The sequence below is a fragment of the Branchiostoma floridae genome, chromosome 16 (assembly GCF_000003815.2).
Source record: "Branchiostoma floridae strain S238N-H82 chromosome 16, Bfl_VNyyK, whole genome shotgun sequence".
Lineage (NCBI taxonomy): Eukaryota > Metazoa > Chordata > Leptocardii > Amphioxiformes > Branchiostomatidae > Branchiostoma > Branchiostoma floridae.
In genome coordinates this window covers 9,612,541-9,631,387 of record NC_049994.1, presented here as the reverse complement: position 1 = coordinate 9,631,387, position 18,847 = coordinate 9,612,541, and the positions used below count along the sequence as shown (strand labels likewise).

Below are 18,847 nucleotides of genomic sequence, written 5' to 3'. Positions count from 1 at the left end.
TATCTAATATATAAGTATTCATTTTGTTTTGCCTAGCATGATATGTAGACTATGGTAGATTTACTCAAGTTTAAGTTTGTTAAATCTTGTTCTAGAGCAGTAGTTCTGGTGTCAGTTATGTATCACTTCATAAGTTGGTTAGATTCTGGTTTCTTTTAGTCGTAATCTTCCATTGCCATCATTATATGTGATCCAAAAATCATAACATTGTTCTAGTTAGGGGAGCTTGTGACAGAATATTGCCAAGGATATAAGGACTGATTGTTACGTGAACAGGGTAAACATGTGGAAGAATAGATAAAGGTATAATTGTACTCTTAGTACAGCAATAGTTATTATAGACCTACACGTGTATGTGTACATATGAAAAGGCTAGTTTATTCTCAGATATTGATGTTTTTTTCCCCTTTACATGTTAACAAGCTGTACAATGTAGCTTTTGGACCTCAAATATTGACGTAAAAGATGATGATATTACTGACTTCAGACTGGATACAGTCACTGTATAGCCAGACATGCAGTTACTGTTCAAGCAAAAGTGTTGCAGTTTCTGTTTTTGCACTGACACCAAACTGCCATTTGTTGCTAACATCATACATGTAATTCTATTGAACTCATTACCCATTTGCACAAACAAGACTTTCCTGTAAAAACGTTTATAGAAGTAGTTGTATCATACAATGTAGATTTTTTCTGAATAGTGGCTCAGAATCAGTTTTTGTTCTTCCAGAATGACAAGAAGTTTTAAGGAATGAGCTTTCCAGACTTCTTTTTGATAAGTACATATGGGATATCTAATAGTTTGAGGGTAATTTTTTGTTTGTTTCAGAGTTCTACAGTAACTATTTAGTGTGAATTGTTGATGTGCTAATTATCAGCCTTTCCCTCTGTGGTAGTAATGCTTATGTTAGTTTGTGTTTAAAATACTGTGGCAAAGTGAAACAAGTTACACTTTTATAAAATTTGTTCTTCCTAACCAACAGGTAGCTACTGTATTGGATTCTCCTATCCAGTTAGTGTGCTACCCTTTGAACAAGAAGGAAGCTGCATTTTTCTAGTCTTTGGAAAGTTAAAATCATGTCTACCAACCTCCCTAGCCACGGTACCAACCTCATGTACATATTGTAGAACATCTGTACATAAGAGCTACCACCAGAACAGAGAGGAATCCTGTAAAATTTCTGGACTCATAGTGTTTTAGGAGATAAAAATCATGATTTCCAAGAAATGGCATTATTTTTATCGCCATTTCATTGTCCAGGGTCTGAGAAAATTTCAGTAAAATATTGTGTACCACACCTTGTATGGGCTGTATTTTTGTGTCAGATCTTTTATTGATCTTTAATTGGCCATGCAGATTCTATTATATGTAGGGCTGGATATCGGTACAGCGTACCGGTACAAAACCGTTTTTTCTTATTGGACCAGTCCAGAAAAAACGGACCTGAAAAAATTAGGTGACCGGATGCTGGACCGATTAGAAAATTAACAGATTATTTTATCAGGCATTCACTCGTTTTGGCACTTGCAGGTGGAAGAAAATAACAAGAGTGAAGTAGAGTAGAGTTTATAGTAATTTCTACCAAGTTTTACAGCCAATCGCACAGGTGCAGTTAGCGTTGTAGGATTTTAAAACGCCAGTGTAAATAAATACTCCACCAAACAGATTTCTTTGTAGTGAAATGGACCATTGGTATGAGTCATACTGAATCAGGTCCGGACCTGGACCTGATCCTCTGGACCGGACCTGGACCTGAATTTTCTGTACCGGTACCCACCCATAATTATATGGATGACATCCTCTGGGAACCTCAAAACGGATGCGGGCGTAAAAAAAAAAGGTGTCTTTTACGATTTACAGGATGGTGGAAACTTTTCTTGTTTGAAATGGTAGAAAAGGGATTCGCACAAGGGTGTCTGCCATATAATAGAATCAATGAGGCCTTACTTCAAATGACTTCATGTAGAATTTTAAGAACAAAACAAAACAATTCATTACTATGCAGAAATGTCACTTTGAAACCAAGAGTTCGGAGACTTCATACCTCCACGAAATATTTAGAGCTTTTTAAGTTTTATGCAAATACCTTTCACATTTACATAATCCATGCATGGTGACATTCACATTTTACTAATTTGCACATGTCACAAGTATGAAATTCCCATCATTTACTACTTCGGAATTATGGCATTTTTGCATCTATTATTCAAATGAGAACCTAATTTGCACAATTAGTATTTGTTAATGTACATGTTGTATGTCAGAAAATCCTCTGTTAATCTAAAAAAGCTGTGAAGTTTTAATAAATAAACTAGAGTTCCACGAAACACATACCTTTGCCAAACAATCAAGGGTTGTTATGGAGAATGCCTTTATCAATGACTTAAAGGTTTTAAAGCTTCTCAAGTTATGTTATCTGCACACACTCACACACTGAGCCCGCTGCAGTACCGACGGAAGATACAGGGCGAACCACTTTCAAACTCAACCTTTGTTTCTGCGACCGCTACTCAATACCAAGTATCATGAAGATCCATCAATCAGTTCTCCAGTCATACTGTTGACCTACATAAAGACTCACCTAACACTATGGCTTAAGCCTTAACCAAAAGTTTAATCTTCTTGGCAAAGGTAATGAAAAGGCCACAAACCACCAAGCTTCCACTTTTCCCTGCCACATAAGCATCACCAAAATAAGGGGGAAAACACCCCTTGACATCAAAATGGAGAAACCCCTTCCCATAGTGCACAAACAAACAACATGGCACTTGCAAAGTGAGAACTAATAAACAATGTGTTAGCAACAATAACATCTATGTTTTGCTGACACAAATATGTCATGAACTACACAAGTCTGCAGCACAGATGTAGTTAGACACTGAGCACTGACTGTCCAGAAAAGAGGTCGATTGAAGGATTTACACATTCTTCTAATTATCATGTAAATTAAGCCCCGATTTGCATACAATACATTTCAGGATTTTAATCATTACCTAAGGTATGTACATACCAAAAATAATGCGAATCCACCAACCCCTGCTTGATTTACTCTCTTTCAAAGATAACAACAAAATCGCCCACTGCAGTTCAAAACAAGCTGCCAGGGGGCCCAAACTTACACGACTTACTCCCTACCCAAAGACGTATCCACTAGCCAAAAATCCTTAACCTGTCACTTCAGAATAACTGCGAAGGTAATAAATAAACGCAATCACATGACCCATTCAGCCTCAGACAGTCAGGTCCCCTGTTTCTGGCTTCAAGGAACATGTCACTTTAAGAAGAGGGGTTAACCATAATTATCATGCAAATTTGCATTATTGGTATCCGTTGATATCCCACCTACATTAAGGGTACATAAGCTACACGTCATAGTCTACATCGGTTACACAGATTTAAGTCATCACTTTCATGATTTGCATCGCATTATGTACAACTGAGCTACTTGACTACCAAATATGCATCGAAATGGAAAACATACCATAGTTGAATTTAAAAAGGACACCTAGCGATCTGTATGGGGGAGGCGAGGAGAGCGAGCCGGTAAAAATCCCGACCTCTAATATCTCCGCGACTCCACCTCTGCTTGGAGAATATGCGTGTGTTGATGGTAATGGTATTATGTTTTTCTTTAATTCTGTCGTGGTGGAGTTATTCGTCTCAGTCACTGTCCGTCATTCCTCTCTGCAGAGATCAAAAGCTCCAATATCAATACAAAACTCCACACGATTCAAACTTTAGCACACGTTATTGATCAGATCTCGATTGTGCTCAGCACCGAGATACTTTTTACTCAGATACTATACGAGTAGCTAACGTCAGTAACTTTAAAGGTTGGACGATAGCTCTGCATCTCGCTCGCTACACGAGTTCTATTCTATGGTCTCCGTGTGCTTGTCATGCTCGGACTAGGGTGTTAAAACTCACCCAATATCTGCTTCGACATCAGCTAAGACATAGATGTCATGTACGTCCTCCTTGTGAAAATCACTACTGCGTGCAAGTACGCCCTGAATCCTGCGAACAAACAGGCGCAAAGTCACGAGGAAGACTTGGCCGGGCGGACTTCTATTTAAATTCTGAAGTAAACACGAGTGACAAGAACGGAACAGTCGGTGCTAAATATACGCCCTGATGAGGACATAAAGGAATCCTACCGTGGGATCAGAAGGCACCACGAACGAACGCGTATTTTTATACGCTAAACGTCCGACGGAAACAATGTCCCTTCTACACAGGCAGTTTAAGGCATGTGACACCTGTAGATTCTCAGTCGAGCAGTTATATGGCCATAACTTTTGATGTAACCATCTGTTTTCAACAATTTTTGGCCAGTTAACGTAATTCACCCATATTCAAAATATGATGACAAGAAAATTGTGGATCCTCAATATTTTGGGTTTAAAAAACCATTTTTTGGTAAAAAATAGGGATGCTATTAAAATGGGTCTGTGCCCACTATGAAATGATTGTCTAACTGAGTCATATTTTCTGGAGTAATAGATTATATCTCTGTAATATCTAATATGCCTGGGGATCTTGCCGCTATACCTAAGTAAGGCTTCATTTTGGGGCAAAAACAGTATTTTTTGACAATTTTTTGGTATTTTTCGTACAAATATTAACACAGCCACGGAAATCAAAGATATTGCAAGAAGACCCACTTGATTTCTGAAGGTCTAAGGCTTAATGAACGTAAATCTCATAAAAACTCGTCATACAACCGGTATCCTGATGTGGGCAGCAGCCGACGAAACACTACTTACCCTACAAGAACTGCGCCAAAGTATGTATCACTGTACGTAACGTTAACCGATGGTACAATAATGAATGTTTTATGCCTGTATCAGTCAAATAGCTGTTGTGTCAATGCGAAATTCGCAAGCAGCTAGCCTTATAAGGTATCAGTCAACTGCCATACAATCATTTTGGGCTAGAAATATCGATTTTTAGCATTATTTTGCTGTTTCCTTGAAGTATGAGCGCCCCGCTGGTTTCCCGCCACTCCATACCCCGGAGAATCCGAACGCGTGTTCGAATGTTCGGACGGTACCATAAGCGGCTCTCGCGGGGGTCCCTTTTTATTAACCGCATCTGTTTATGTCAATATTTGATAAATACTAGGTCAATATCTTTAACATTCAACATCAAGAAGTCTCAAGAAAATTAGTTAGTGTGACCCATACATCGTAAGTTCCCGTTTTCGCAATGTAACATTAGGTACAATTGGACCGTTCTAAACTGAACGTCACGGTCCGGCGAGGTCACATGCGGTCACGCAGTCGTTCGTATTTCATGTTCGACCAAAACTGTCACAGGCCTTAAACTGCCTGTGTACTGGTCTATAACACTAACAATAAAATCCATTGATGACCGTGTGATACTCGACAAAAACTTGTCAAGGAGAACGAAAACTTACCTAAAACATCCTTAAGCTTTTTAAAACGTCAATGAATGTTGGGCATCCTTGTTGAACAGAAAGATAGTTTGTTATAAAGAGAGTTCATTTACTAGTTCTTGGCCTAGGGCTAATTGCCACATGAAACATTCAGTATGCAGAAAATAAAAAGAGGGAGGTTCCTCTATAGAAAAAGCGCCCAATACATCGGCTTCAGGTTCTCACTTCAGGCACTGCAGACTAGGGTATCAAATAGCTAGCCTCTTCAATTCACTGTTTTAAAGAGCTCTAAACGACTGGATCCGGATGAAATATCTTAGAGCCAGACGTTTTAGGTAGCATCAGGTATCTTTTATCAGTGACTGAGAATGAGCCTGACATCCGAAAACCGGTCCATTTGCTTGGTTCGTTGTGATTTGAATCATGTCTTTTCTTCAATACTGTGCACACAGTCAAGTTTCAGTTAACACAATGGGGTCCTCTATCGGTTCGGAAGACAACTACAGATTCCATTTGGACAGCGACACCATTTCCCTTATCTGACAACCGAGCCTTCAGATAATGCAAGGGTTTTAATGGCAATTAGGAGTATCAATTCCTTATGACCTAATCATGAAACGGAGCACAATACTAAGTCAAAGGATACCTGACGGTGGAAATACTTGATGATCAAAGTCGTTCCTGTCGTAGCTCAAATGCTAGACGATGTATGTTGAAACTTTTTTGAAAGCCTCGGATGCTTTGAGCATAATGTCTGAAGAGCCCAGTGTCTATAAATGGGTAACACAGGACTTTACCGTTTCCAACTGAGCCCTCTGCAGAGAGTTGGCATGTGCGTGGCTCGTCTGTTGATATTCGTTTGCCAGTACTAGTCTGTTGTTGGCCTTTACTATACATGTATAGGGCTGATGTTGGCTAACTTTTAAAGTCAAACATCTGACGCCTTCTTGACGTACAAGCCTAAATTATGTGTAACAAGTCGTAATCCCTCTAAGCTGCTCTTAAAGTATTACTGTAAGTCGTGGTTCGTCACCCATGGTGTCCATGTTTGTTCCGTCAGGAATGCGGGAGGAAAGCTACCAAAATGTTTCGCAATGAAAGCATTATGCTGCATCATTACCTGATCAGGACTTATTTTCACGACGCATTGCTTTTCAACTATGAAAGTAGAAAAAATCCAAAGGAATAAGCGGAATGATTACAAAGGATCAGATTTTTCATGTAGGTATGTATTCCTTTTTCTTTTTACTTTAAACTGTATTGCTCATTCTGTGGAAGGAGTACAGGTATACGGTTGCAAAAAGTGAGTAATCTACGAACCTCCTCAACGTGTACGCGTACGCGTACACATTCTCATTCTTTGGCGAGTTTATGTTCTTCCACTTTTCATTTGTCTCTCAGTATTGAACTTTTCTTTTTCTTTCTTTTCTTTCTATATCAACGGTGATACCATCTCTGTATATAATCATTGATTATTAATTTCATAGTTCTATTCTAATAAAAACCTATATATGGCATTCTTTTGTCTTCTACTGCTAACTACAAGCGCTTGCATTTTACCAATTAGAAAAAAAATCAACTTGTACAATACATCCCTCGCACCCAAGACACCCCCATCCTTGCCAACGAACCCTAAAGCATTGTATTGACATCTCCATTCCCACAGTCCACCCCAGTGTTGACTAACATCTACTTAAAATGCCTCTTCATCAGAGTCATCCCACAAGACCTGACTCTTTCTTACCCTTACTTTCCCCCGGCTTTAGAAGCCATCTCCCCACAGGACGGAGTAATGTTGATGACGTCCCAACCGACTTCCGGCCGCCCAGGCAGGTTTCAAGTTCAGGATGAGTTCAGCGCACCAGACGAACAGTGACAAATTTAGCGGCCGTCTTGACTGTCTATTTGTTGAAGTCGGTATGCAGACACTTCGCAGACTTCTCAAGGCATACTTAGTCTAGCATTTCTCTGAAGTCCTTAGGTTTTTGTGGTAACCTTTATTCGCGGGGTAACCTTTATCCGTTGTATTTAACACCAGGGTATTTCGGGATATTAAATCGTCAGACGGTGGTCTAAAACAGCATTATATTGAAAAAAAAATACAATTTGAAACCACTGTTCCTCAACGTGATATCCCTAGATATCCTGTTTTGGATACAACGGATATAGGTTACCCCGCGAATAAAGGTGAACTAGCGTTACATCATTTGGAGTCTGAAGATTCACGATTGCAGCAACGGGTTTATTCTTTATCAAATGTTAAACGAATGAATGTATGGTTTGTCAAAAACGTGATACTTCGCAGCTAAAAGCTGAATTACACACACTATACAATAGTACAGGCATGATAGAATGCATATTACCACGGGACATACATTATAATATACGTAGTTAAAAAAGAAAAACAAACATTATGAAACTGTAAATGTAGTGGTTTCTACAAGTGCTACATAGATGATCAATGTGACTTGGTATAATCAAATCAAATGGGTAACTTTAGGTTACTTCGTGATCACCTACGGGAAGTAACGTTAGATAGTTCTTGTACACCAATAAGTAGTTACTCAAGCAACTGGATATTGTTTTTTCCACAACCATATCCAGTTGCTTGAGTAACTACTTTTTGGTGTATCTTATTACCTGGATGTCTAACCTACATCGACGTAGTTCTTGTACAGTTATTCACTTACTGTAACGTCCACAAAAACAGTAGAGGACATATTTATGCAAAGATTGAACGAAAAAATGTCAATGGCTGGCTGGCTGGGATTACGTATCTCTAGTTTCTACGTAAGATTTACTTCAATTTCATATTGTGAAATGGGGACTACTAGTGTTTTGCCACACAGGAATCATGACAAGGAAATCTTAAACAGGATTTTTTACATCCGTCCATAAGTGTGTTACTGGTGTATAATAGTTCTCAAAGTCATGTCAGCGTTACGTATCAGCAAACCGCTATTTCAGACATCGTAAATAAAGTATGTCAAAGATGATCGTCTCTTATGTCTTTGCACATAACACAAGTGCTAGCCTGGGTACCATCCTCCGCCTAGTGACAGCTGTAATCTTTTCGCTGGTTAACCACGAAGCGAATATATTAAGCCAACAGTCACTACGAGGATGGTACCCGGCTACGCCAGGCCTCTTGAACAGTGTTTTCTTTTTCACCAACGCCTGCCCTCTTCCCCACTATCCCTCACAGGATGACGTTGGTTGGTGCACGTCTGTTAGACGGTGCATTCTTCTATCGCGTTTCTCCGACACTCAGGGGGCAGACTTTGAACCTGGCCTTTTCTCTGGACGGAATTAACCAAATTACACGCCTGTCAAGTCTAAAAAAGTTTGATACGTGCCCTCCAAACGCAAAGCCTCCGTTCCGACCAACGCGTCCTCAGTTTGGATGTTTACTGACAATTCCTGTGCCTCAGAACTGGTCTTCTGGTTTGGACAAAAACAGACCACCTTCCAACTGGCTCGGGGCTAAATCCAATTATTCTCCCACTTCTTCCTTCATGTGTCCATCTGAGGCGAAAGAAGTTGTGTCCATGTCTGATCTTGACGTCAGCTGTCCTTTCTAACCCGCCAGGTGGGTTCGACTGTCGTCTAAGAGAACAAGACAATTCGGACGCGTCAAAAAACCTGGACCGTTTCCCACCCAAAGGACATTCCGCGCAAGTGGGAAGGTCTCGGTATTTCAGCCGGCTTGCTGACAGCCCGAATTTAAGCTGTCACCCGTGTGTATTTTGGAGAACATTCTATCCGCCCTCTTTAAACAATCTCGAAGTTCGTCGAGCCCTATTTGGGGAGGTATATTCCGAGCTTGCGCCGTTCTCCGGGATTCGGCAGTGTCGTGTCGTACAGAGTGCCGAGCGCCTTGCCTTCTGCTTGGATTGTGTCAGAGGAAGATCGGGCCAAGGGAGCCGTGAGTTGTATTTTCCTTCTGAACACTTCTTCCTATCCTATCTTCTTCCTTCTAACTCAATGTCTTTTTCTGTCTCTATCAGTGTTCTTCACTTAACTACTAGACAACATCTGTAGCCATACCCTATAGTTAGCATCTAGGAAATGTTTTCCAACCTTGTTTGCCCCACAAAGTATAGCTTAGTCTAGCTACAAGGGAAGCTGAGACGCTGAGCACCGATGTTACGCGTAACTAGCTGTTAATCAAAGTGGCTGAAGTGACTGGCTGGATCTAGAGCGCGAATTCCGGGTCACGCGCACTGTGGCGTACCAACAAAGTTCTTCTTCCCAAGTCTTCTTCAACTGTGACAAGTGTGTGAGTGTGTGCCGGGTTTCGTGAAGAGGAGAAGCGGTAAGTGACAACTGACTGTACTGTTACATTAGCTTGTTAGAATTGTGTGTAAGAACTGCAATGTTCTCGCCGATTTACGTGTTGAAGACAGCGCTGGGAGGGGTAACGCGAGACGCGATGTTTCTCCAAGTATCTGTGTGTAAAGTGTTACTGCTACTTTGGGAGTACAAACAAACTCCAAGTATTCGCGTGTTTACATACCCCCCTCCCACTCCCGGGGATAGTCTTAGCACCCTACAGTGTTGTTATGATGGTATCTAGACGATGTAAAGCATGATGATCCTGAAACTCAACTTCACAATCGTGCATGTTGCTATTCCCTGTCCATTCTACAGTTCTGTATCAGTTATATCTTGTTAGTGAGTACGTCTTTGGCGCCCGGAGAAGGGACATGGACAGTAAATATTACACAAGAAAGGGCAACATCTCCAAAACGGATAGACCCCCCCCCCCCGCCACACCCATACTTGATCTTAAAATTCCAAATATCGGTAAAGTCCATACTGTCTATCGGTTAACAAGAAAGTCAGGGCAGGAAAAAGAAAGTGGTCGTCCTACTTACGATAAGGCAAATATTTATGCTTGACAGTCCCGTTATGGGTAGCAAGTTATTACAATTCCTTTCCCGGATAAGCTGATATAATGTTACAGAACACCGGTGCTGTTTGCCTACAAACACGCATACCGGCGTCTGGCCGAGAGATATTTTGACGTTTGTAATAGACTCCAGGCTGTAGGAAAGTTCTAAGACACATTCGGCGACTGCTGATACAACTTAGTCCCTCCTAAATCTGCGAAATTTAAAACTCCGCTTTTGGCCTAAAGTCGTAATGTATGACATAAAACGTACCGGAAAGCAGCAGCCTATGCGTAAAGCTAGCTAGTTTACGGATACATTCTTGTAAAAGTTTGTGTGTAAGGAGAGTAAACATAGTGTCGACTTTTGGCAAGGTTTTCACTCTCTTAAGCGGTGAGAAACACGCACATACCCCGTGTCAGTCAGCGCTGTTGGCACGCCATCTAGGGTTATCCTACACTCCTGTGTCACAGTGTCAAACTGAAAGGGCATCTCTCAGAAACAACCGCCGGCGTTGTGTATGTGTCCAATTATCAGTCAGCTTCTCCGTGTCAACCTTTGGCCACATTAAGGTTGTTCCAAGCAAAAGTCGAACACGGGAGCGAGACTTCAAGCGGCCTTTAACGGGATGCGCGAACTCTTTATTTCGAGAGTTAAGAGTTTACTTCGGTTTCTTTTTAATTCAACGCCTACATGTACAAAAGAACACAGAAAGTTGAGGTAATATATACCTGTCTTTCGACAGGAGGCTGTCCATGGGGGTCCTAGATGTCCGCATTTGCCACCCCCAGATTATCCCTCGTAGCCGCCTTAAATTGATATTATTTTCTGTAAGAACCAACTTGCAGATTCTTTTCATGATGATATTTGCTTTCATGCATTTTTTTCGTTCTGATCGACTACAATTTTTCTGCTACGATCAGATACATAATCCATAGCCCTTATAATTGCTTAAGCTTCGCGAGGGTGTTCTGGGGGGAGGTTGTGTATTTGTTTTTCCTCTCGGCCGGATATCTGTGGTTCCTCCGTCAAGTCATCCGTTCAAAGCCAATCTGTCTTCAGGAGGAAATAAACTAGTCTACCCCAGGCTCTACCATTCCAAATATTCAGGTGAAGGCAGTTTGGAATCCAGGAGACATTGAATTTTGCCTCTCCTCGACTTTATGTCACTTCCAGTCCTCATGATTAGTCAATAGTCACATGCGATTCATTTTCCCCTTCCACACATGAATTTCCGGACATTCCTTCAATTTGTTGTTTTGAAAATATTGATAACGCCTCCCTCTACTTTATGAATTTTCAAAAGTCAGATAAAATCAATCGGGGGTCCTATCAAAGAAATCGATATATGGTTGAAATGTGACTTTGCAATGAAAGACAACGAATTATTGCAACCCATTATAATAAGCAATCACAGCACCACCAGTTTATGTTGACAGTGGTCAGGAAGGTCTAAGTACGTATTAAGCGATACTTTCATCCAGTGGAACCATAATATTTCAAGAGATTAGCAAAATTGACCTGAAAGGCATCACTCCAGTGTTCTGTCTTCTTAGATAACACCGTCACATGATGCTAGATTGCGAGTACACTGTACACTGTACACTGGCATCTCAGTCATGGCAGTTGTGTATGTCAGGGAAGCATTCCAAAAATATCCTCCAGCTACCAACGAGAAATTGCTAGAAAAGTATTTCTCGATGTCAAGTCTTACGTAAAAGCATTGTCAGTTCCTCATAGATAGGGCGAAATATATATATAGACTCCTTTGGCTTGGAAAAACACACCACAATTTGCTACGTTGGACGTATGTGAGTTACAGGTATTTGGAGACTCCAACTACTACCCCCATACCAAAGAAGGTCTCAATGTGTTAAATCCAGTCATTTACTAAATTCGAAGTTGACCTGATCAGAGTATACTATGTTTCCTTGAGGGAGAGCGACAATGGCAAGGTATGCAGAGCTAAGGGTTCCAATGACCAAGCCTATTCCCTTTTTTGACATACTTGCCAGTTGCCACTTACGCAAACCTATTAGCCATTAACACATTTTTGGGAACCATTAGGGAAGTCTTATGGCCTAATAACGACTCTGACAGCCATGTACGTCAGTAATGTTTGTGTTCAAGACTCAAAATAATACCTGCCCATAGAAGCACGTCATCAAGGAAATTATAACCGGATTTTGGTGGATCATCAGAAACGTGTCTTAATTACGGAAAATGTAAAGAATGCGTCTTATTTAGGAAAAGGCTTCCTTTGGAGTTCTAAGAACCAAAACGGACGTGACGGGGCGGCTGTAGGTAACGTTAAAGCTAAATGTGAAGTCTTCCTTAGACACGGGAATGTTATCATGTTCGACCAATCAATCAATTAATCAATCAATCATTCAATTACTCAATCAATCAATCAATCAATACAACAAATAGTCTTCTCTCTTAGCCTGTGTTACTACAATTTCTCCAGTAGTCTTTTCCCTGACAACTGATAATAACAAGAATACTAGTACCAGTTCAACTGAAAAGAAAAAGAATAAAGGGCTAAATGAACGATTTTTATCATTATTATTTCGAATACGTCAAAGAGTGTTGCGTCTGGACTCCAATCTCACAGACTGAAAGGACATTTTGTTGTCTCCAGTTGCCGCCATTTTCCAGACGATATACCTTCAGGGCATGACCTTGTGTGACAACCTCAAGGTCGTCCAGGTCGCCTTTCCCACCAGACCTCGCGATAAGACAGGCGATGATGGAGCAATTTACAAGATTTTGCTATCAAAGCCCGATGATACCACGACTTCCTCATCACCTCGGGTCACAGGTGTCGGGGGAGGGGGGCGGTACTTGGCCTTAGATGTAAGTTAAGCCAGCCTGCAGTTAGATGGGTTCAATGACACAGTGAAGATTCAAGGTAGAATCGCGAGGGTATGGTGGGGGCTTATGGGTTGCTAAAGTAGGGTGGCACTACCCTTCGTCCATGAGTAATCAAACGTGGTACATTTCACACCTCCTTGTTATACGCCTTAACGGGAGGACTTGATTTATTTTTGGAGAGACACTCACTAACCATTGCGTCCTTTAAGGCCTATAGGTATAATCTTAGCGCATGAGACAGAATAGAAATATGTTTGGAACATCACAAACTGTTATAAGCTGATGCTCTTGTCCCTGGTTTCACTGAAACACTGCACAGGCAACAGGGCGGACACGCAACGACCGTATCCGTAACGCAACTGTTATTTTGGGTGACGTTGAAAATGTCTTTCATAGACTTACCCTTTCCATCATTGACTGAAATTAATGATGTTTCTTTTTTCCTCCTTTCGCTCTATTTGCGTTCATGCTCTGAAATGTAAATAACTAATTTACAACATTGCTTCAATCTGTAATGTAATGTTACAGGACTTTCCCGTGCGCTCAAATTCTACAAATATTTGTCGTTTGTAGAAAATGTTAGTGGAAAAACATTTTCGAGAGCTTTGATGTCAAGTTACTGCAGTTTGCATGATAACCGCTAGGATCCATCATAAGCATACAACGTTAGCTACCATACAGCGAAGAACAAATCAAAGATCGAACCTACAAAAAATAAGTTGCACTCAATTTTGCTGAACGAAAAAGAGCTGTTGTAACAGTAGAATTTAGAATATATCATGATGTATTAAATTTGCAAAGCTGAGGATTATTAAAGAAGAAGATGAGACGACATCTTCCATTGAGATATTGCGGAGAAAATGTGGGTGATAAAAAATATTTCAAATTTCGCGGGTATTTTTCATCGATCTCGCGAGAAGGCACGAGAAGGAGGCGTGGTTTTGTCTGGTTCTGAGAGTCGGCGGAAAACTGAGCCATTCATTTCCGTGCCGGAGAGTAACGTTACAGGCGGCACCGACTGAAAATCTAGCCCCCTGAACAACCAAACAACAGGTAAGTGAATATTTCAGCCACTAGAGAGTCTTTGTTTGAGTTCAAGTGGGCGACAGGCGATCGTTTTTAAGCTGCTAGCCTTGATGAAGTGGTCAGCTGACGGTGTAAGTCGGGTTAGTGCACTCTGTCGTCGATGTGAATAGAGATCGTCTGATAAAAAACTTCGAGCTTGTCACGTTACTCGTTAGAGTAACTTTCCCTCCACAATAAAATATTCCCACAAAACCAATATAACTAGGCATCCCGAATAACATACTACAAAATAGTATGTGATTTTCCTTCTTTTTCTACATTTTTCTGAAGTTTCTGAGGAAAAATTGTCGCAAGTTTAGCGGCAGAAATTTTTGAATCACTTCCAGCCGGTCATATGTTCTTCTCGGAGCGGCAATTTTGTCCTTTGTATTATTCCCTAAACAGGGTTTATTTGCTCAGAAACTATTCATTAGCGACCTCTAGTTGCTTAATTGGCCCAGTACCTTTTCATCTGTCTATTTTCAAATCGACCCTAACACAATTATCTTTTAAAAAGAGGAGGGGGGTTGGGGAGGGGGGCAAACCACGTCCAAAAAGACCAGACTCTGCTTCTGATTCAACTGAATGGAATTCAGACTTTTAATGAGATTTTCTATCCTATTACTTCTTCTGATTCTTTCAATTGATTTAAGTAGACAATACAACCCGATTAGCACAAGAATGAAGACATCTAGGGCTAGTTGGCAAATACAAATGGCTTATCCAATAATGAAGTAATGTTCCATTGTTGAGTTGGCAAGAAAGCACAGATGATATCTACATGGTCTGCTGGGTAAACTCAATAGAATCATATAAAATCGAAATGTATCATATTTGGCCAATACTTTCTTTGGGAAAGATATGATAGGACAGATTGCAATTATGTCGTAAAATGAGACATAAATCCAAAGGACGCAGAAAGTATTTTAATATCATCTGCTGTTTCTGTGTTGCCCTTAAACTTTAGCAAAATCCAGTATTCTGTGTTAGGTTACTCTTTAGAAAGAAATATGACCCATCGACTCATGGTTAAGTCATTTTTTATCATTGATGAATGATTATTGACAATTGACTTTCTCATCCTACTCTTATCAGCGGTAGTGTAGATTTTTATCGTATATTGTGAAGAAGTTAAATAATAGAATACCAAATGTTATCTTACAGAAACATTCGTTGTCAAAAATTACTTATCTGTATTTTTTAACAGGTTTACATAGGTGTTTGTCAGATTGGATATAGTCTCTTTGGTACTATGACACACAGTGCTCTAGACAGCCCTTTGTATGAAATTGTAGGGAGTTGTCGCTGTGAAATCTAACCTTTGCTTTAGGACAGTCCCTTGACAAGTATCCATGAAATCCCTCTTGATTAAACCGGGTCACAAGCACTTTGGGAAGCTATTCATCAGACTGTGTAGCCAGGAAGTTGGCTCATTCCTTCCTTTTAACTTTGTCAATTTGCATGGTGGGACCTGCTCTCCCTTGTTTTGTCAACTTCCCAGACATTCCAGATGAGTTGTTCAAATTGGAGAAGGCACATGACCAGATGCTCACTTGTCCTGAATTCCTATGAATAAATTTGTGAAGTCGTCCCTGTTTGTCCAAGGCAAACACACCACCTACAAGGCCAGACACTACTGCACTGTATTAAACCAAGTAGCCTCTGGCATAGCACCAGGAAGTAATTGGGAGGAGGACATACAAATGATATAGGCCATAATAGGGCCCAGTAGTAAGTGTAGGACATAGGGCTTGTCTTGTGTTCGATTCAGTCGTAGCAGCCCAACTTTTATAGCAGAATCCCTATAGTTGAGGAAAAAATAAACGTCTGTTGTTGCTTATTGGTGTTTCTTGAAAGGTTGACAGTCTTTGTGACAGAATGCTGTGGTCAACTGTTAATTGTGCCTTGCAAAAATAGTTGGGGAATTTCCACTGTACAGTACTTACGTATAGTATAACTACTTGTCATGGCCAATGTAGGAATAGCTTTTCAGCAGGTTAAACTGGATCGAGGTGCATGTACAAATGTAGATTCCCATTTACCAGGTTATTCTGGGTGGGGTGTGTTTTGGTTGGTTGGACCAGTTAGCCAATGTTATGGTTTATTGAGCAGGTACCCCAATACCTACTTAATCCTCCCCTTCAACAATATTGATCGGCCACTAAACACCTGATGGAGGAATAATTCAGACAAATAAGCTCTTGTTCTAACTGAATGAACTCCTAGTGCTACAATGTATTGTACTTGTTTCAAGTTTGATAAATAAACCAGGGAGGGGAGGGGGGGGGGAGAAATTTAAAGGCTACTACCGTGATTCCTGTCTATAAAAGCTTTATGGATCAATCATAATCTTTTACGCAATTAGTTGATATTACCCGCTGACATTTCAATACCATTCAGACATCTTCAGAGCTTCTTCATGTAACTGCAGTTTTGCCTCTTGCTGTTATATGTGGGTGGATATTGAATCAATGTCATGATAATAGTACTGACCAAAAGCAATCTGCTCCTGAATCTGAAGTGTAAATTCAAGCCTGAAATTTCTTTAAACTAGATGCAAGTTATGAAGTATCACCTTTTTTATAACATAAGGAAAATAAGAATTAAAGCCTACAGTTTTGCAGGATAAAATTCATTAAAAAGATCTATTGCTTGATAAAGTGTCAGAAGTCACCATTTATCTAGATTTTAGTTTATTGATGGATCTATTACAGCCTCATTTGCATCAAAATTATGAGTACTTGTAATGATTACATCATTATCTCCCTTTTCACACTGATGTCTGATGTAACAATGCTCCTTTTTCCAATGGTGTTAAAAGCCTTTGAACCCTGAAGAAGCAAAACAATGGCATTTGTTGTACTGTAAGTAGGATGAATCATATGACCTGTAGGCTGAGGACAAAGTACAGAGATTTTCATGCCTTGGGTAAACTGCAAGAAAAGACTATATGTTGCTTCCTTATTTGTATTTTAAAAGCTCCTTGATAGTATGTACAATTTGTGTGTAGATCAATTTAGAAATGCCAGAGAATTACATCGTTAAGTCCCAATATGGTAAATTTTAAGAAAATGTACCACTAAATGGCAATTTCTTTTAATACTCTCTGAAAAAGATGATGATCTAATCTCCATTCAAATCTACCAGTGGCATAAGCCATAAGGAGTTTAGCTGGCCAAGGAGTGTTCTGAGACACTGGGATATATCTATAATATATTGATTGAAGAAATTATTTCTCTCATTTTCAGGTATAATATTAATAATTGTAAGTAACTTTTACTACCTTTCATAAAGGCTATGCAGTAGTTTGAAGCCCCAGTATATCTTACAACTTTTGGTTACTAAAGTAACTTGTGGAAGGTGGTTGGTACACATATGTCGGCCAACCTTTGTGCTACTGGCATATTGCTAAATATGGTAATATTGTATGTAACACAAAGGTCAAGTGAAGAATGATGTCATAGTTTGTGGACTTATCCATGATAAACTGTAGATCTGTACTAAGAAAGGCTGGAAAATGTATTGCTGTATGTTTGGCAAAGTACTTAGCATCAGTGTAAGTCTCTGTAGACAGGAAAATGTGTGGGCTGTTAGTGTTAGCGTTAAATAGGAATGGGACTGGGAGGCCCATAGCTATTGAATTGTACATGTACTTTTAGTTTACTTTGGTGTGGTCTTATTCCCCAGATATGCAGAGTATATATTTGAATACTGAAGGATAGCAAGTCTATTCAAATAGACAATAATTTTTGTGGATATTTTTTTATATGTTTTCTGGAGACCTGTATGCATTGGATTTTAGGTTCACTCACTGTTTTTAGATGTTGAGTAAAATATTTCCAGTTCCAGACACTGCATACAAATACCTTATACTTAAGTAAATGCCACAAAGCTTGCCATAGAATTGAGAATATCAGCTATCCTTTACCAACCACTGATGTACTGAAAACTACTGATATATCAACTTTGCCACAAAACAGAAAAAATAGCATTCCAGTACAAAATGTTTGAAATAGGAAGCTACTATATGTGTGATTAGGTTGCCCCCCTCCCCTTCTTTTGAAAGTACATTGTCAAGAATGTTTGCTATGTTATGGTCCGTTTCCACCAGTAATGAAGCAGAATTGTTATGTCAAAACCGGGCTGCAGGGCTGTAGCTTGGAACAATTCAGTTCACTGGAGACGAGTACTGGTGTGCCCCTGAGAAAAGAAAAACATAATTTTTTTTCCTTTCTATTTGTAGTTTTGCCAAATTAAGTCAACTTGTAAACGACCTGGAGGTCAAGGGGCTAGAATGAACGAATGAACGAACGACGATTAGTAATGTCATGAGCTTGAGGGAGTTTTGTCTGGTTGAAAAAATGATAAAGGTAGGATTGAGCAAAAATAAACAATGAGGTCTCCGATTTGAAGAGGTTCACGCACATACAGGTTGGAAGGTGCTATTGGCACACTCCCCTCTTTCTTCTAATTTTGTTTTTCCTGTGATAGTTTTGATAGACAATGTCATGTTATGACTAGTAGTAGTGTTCAAGAGATTAGCTTAGATCTTCTAAGATAATATTTCACCCAATACTTGTGTCAAATGGATCATTTTCCATCTTTTACCATTGGAAT

At 39.9% G+C, this 18,847-nt stretch overlaps 1 protein-coding gene across 2 annotated transcripts in view; it reads left to right on the top strand.

Annotated features, from left to right (window-relative positions):
* Window positions 1-14,052: 14,052 nt before the first annotated feature.
* Window positions 14,053-18,847, top strand: part of LOC118403252 (serine/arginine repetitive matrix protein 2-like) — a 47,554-nt gene continuing 42,759 nt past the window's right edge. For both annotated transcript variants that reach the window (XM_035801860.1, XM_035801859.1), the window contains exon 1: window positions 14,053-14,218. The gene's annotated coding sequence lies outside the window, so the exon portion shown is untranslated. The remainder of the gene's footprint in view (window positions 14,219-18,847) is intronic.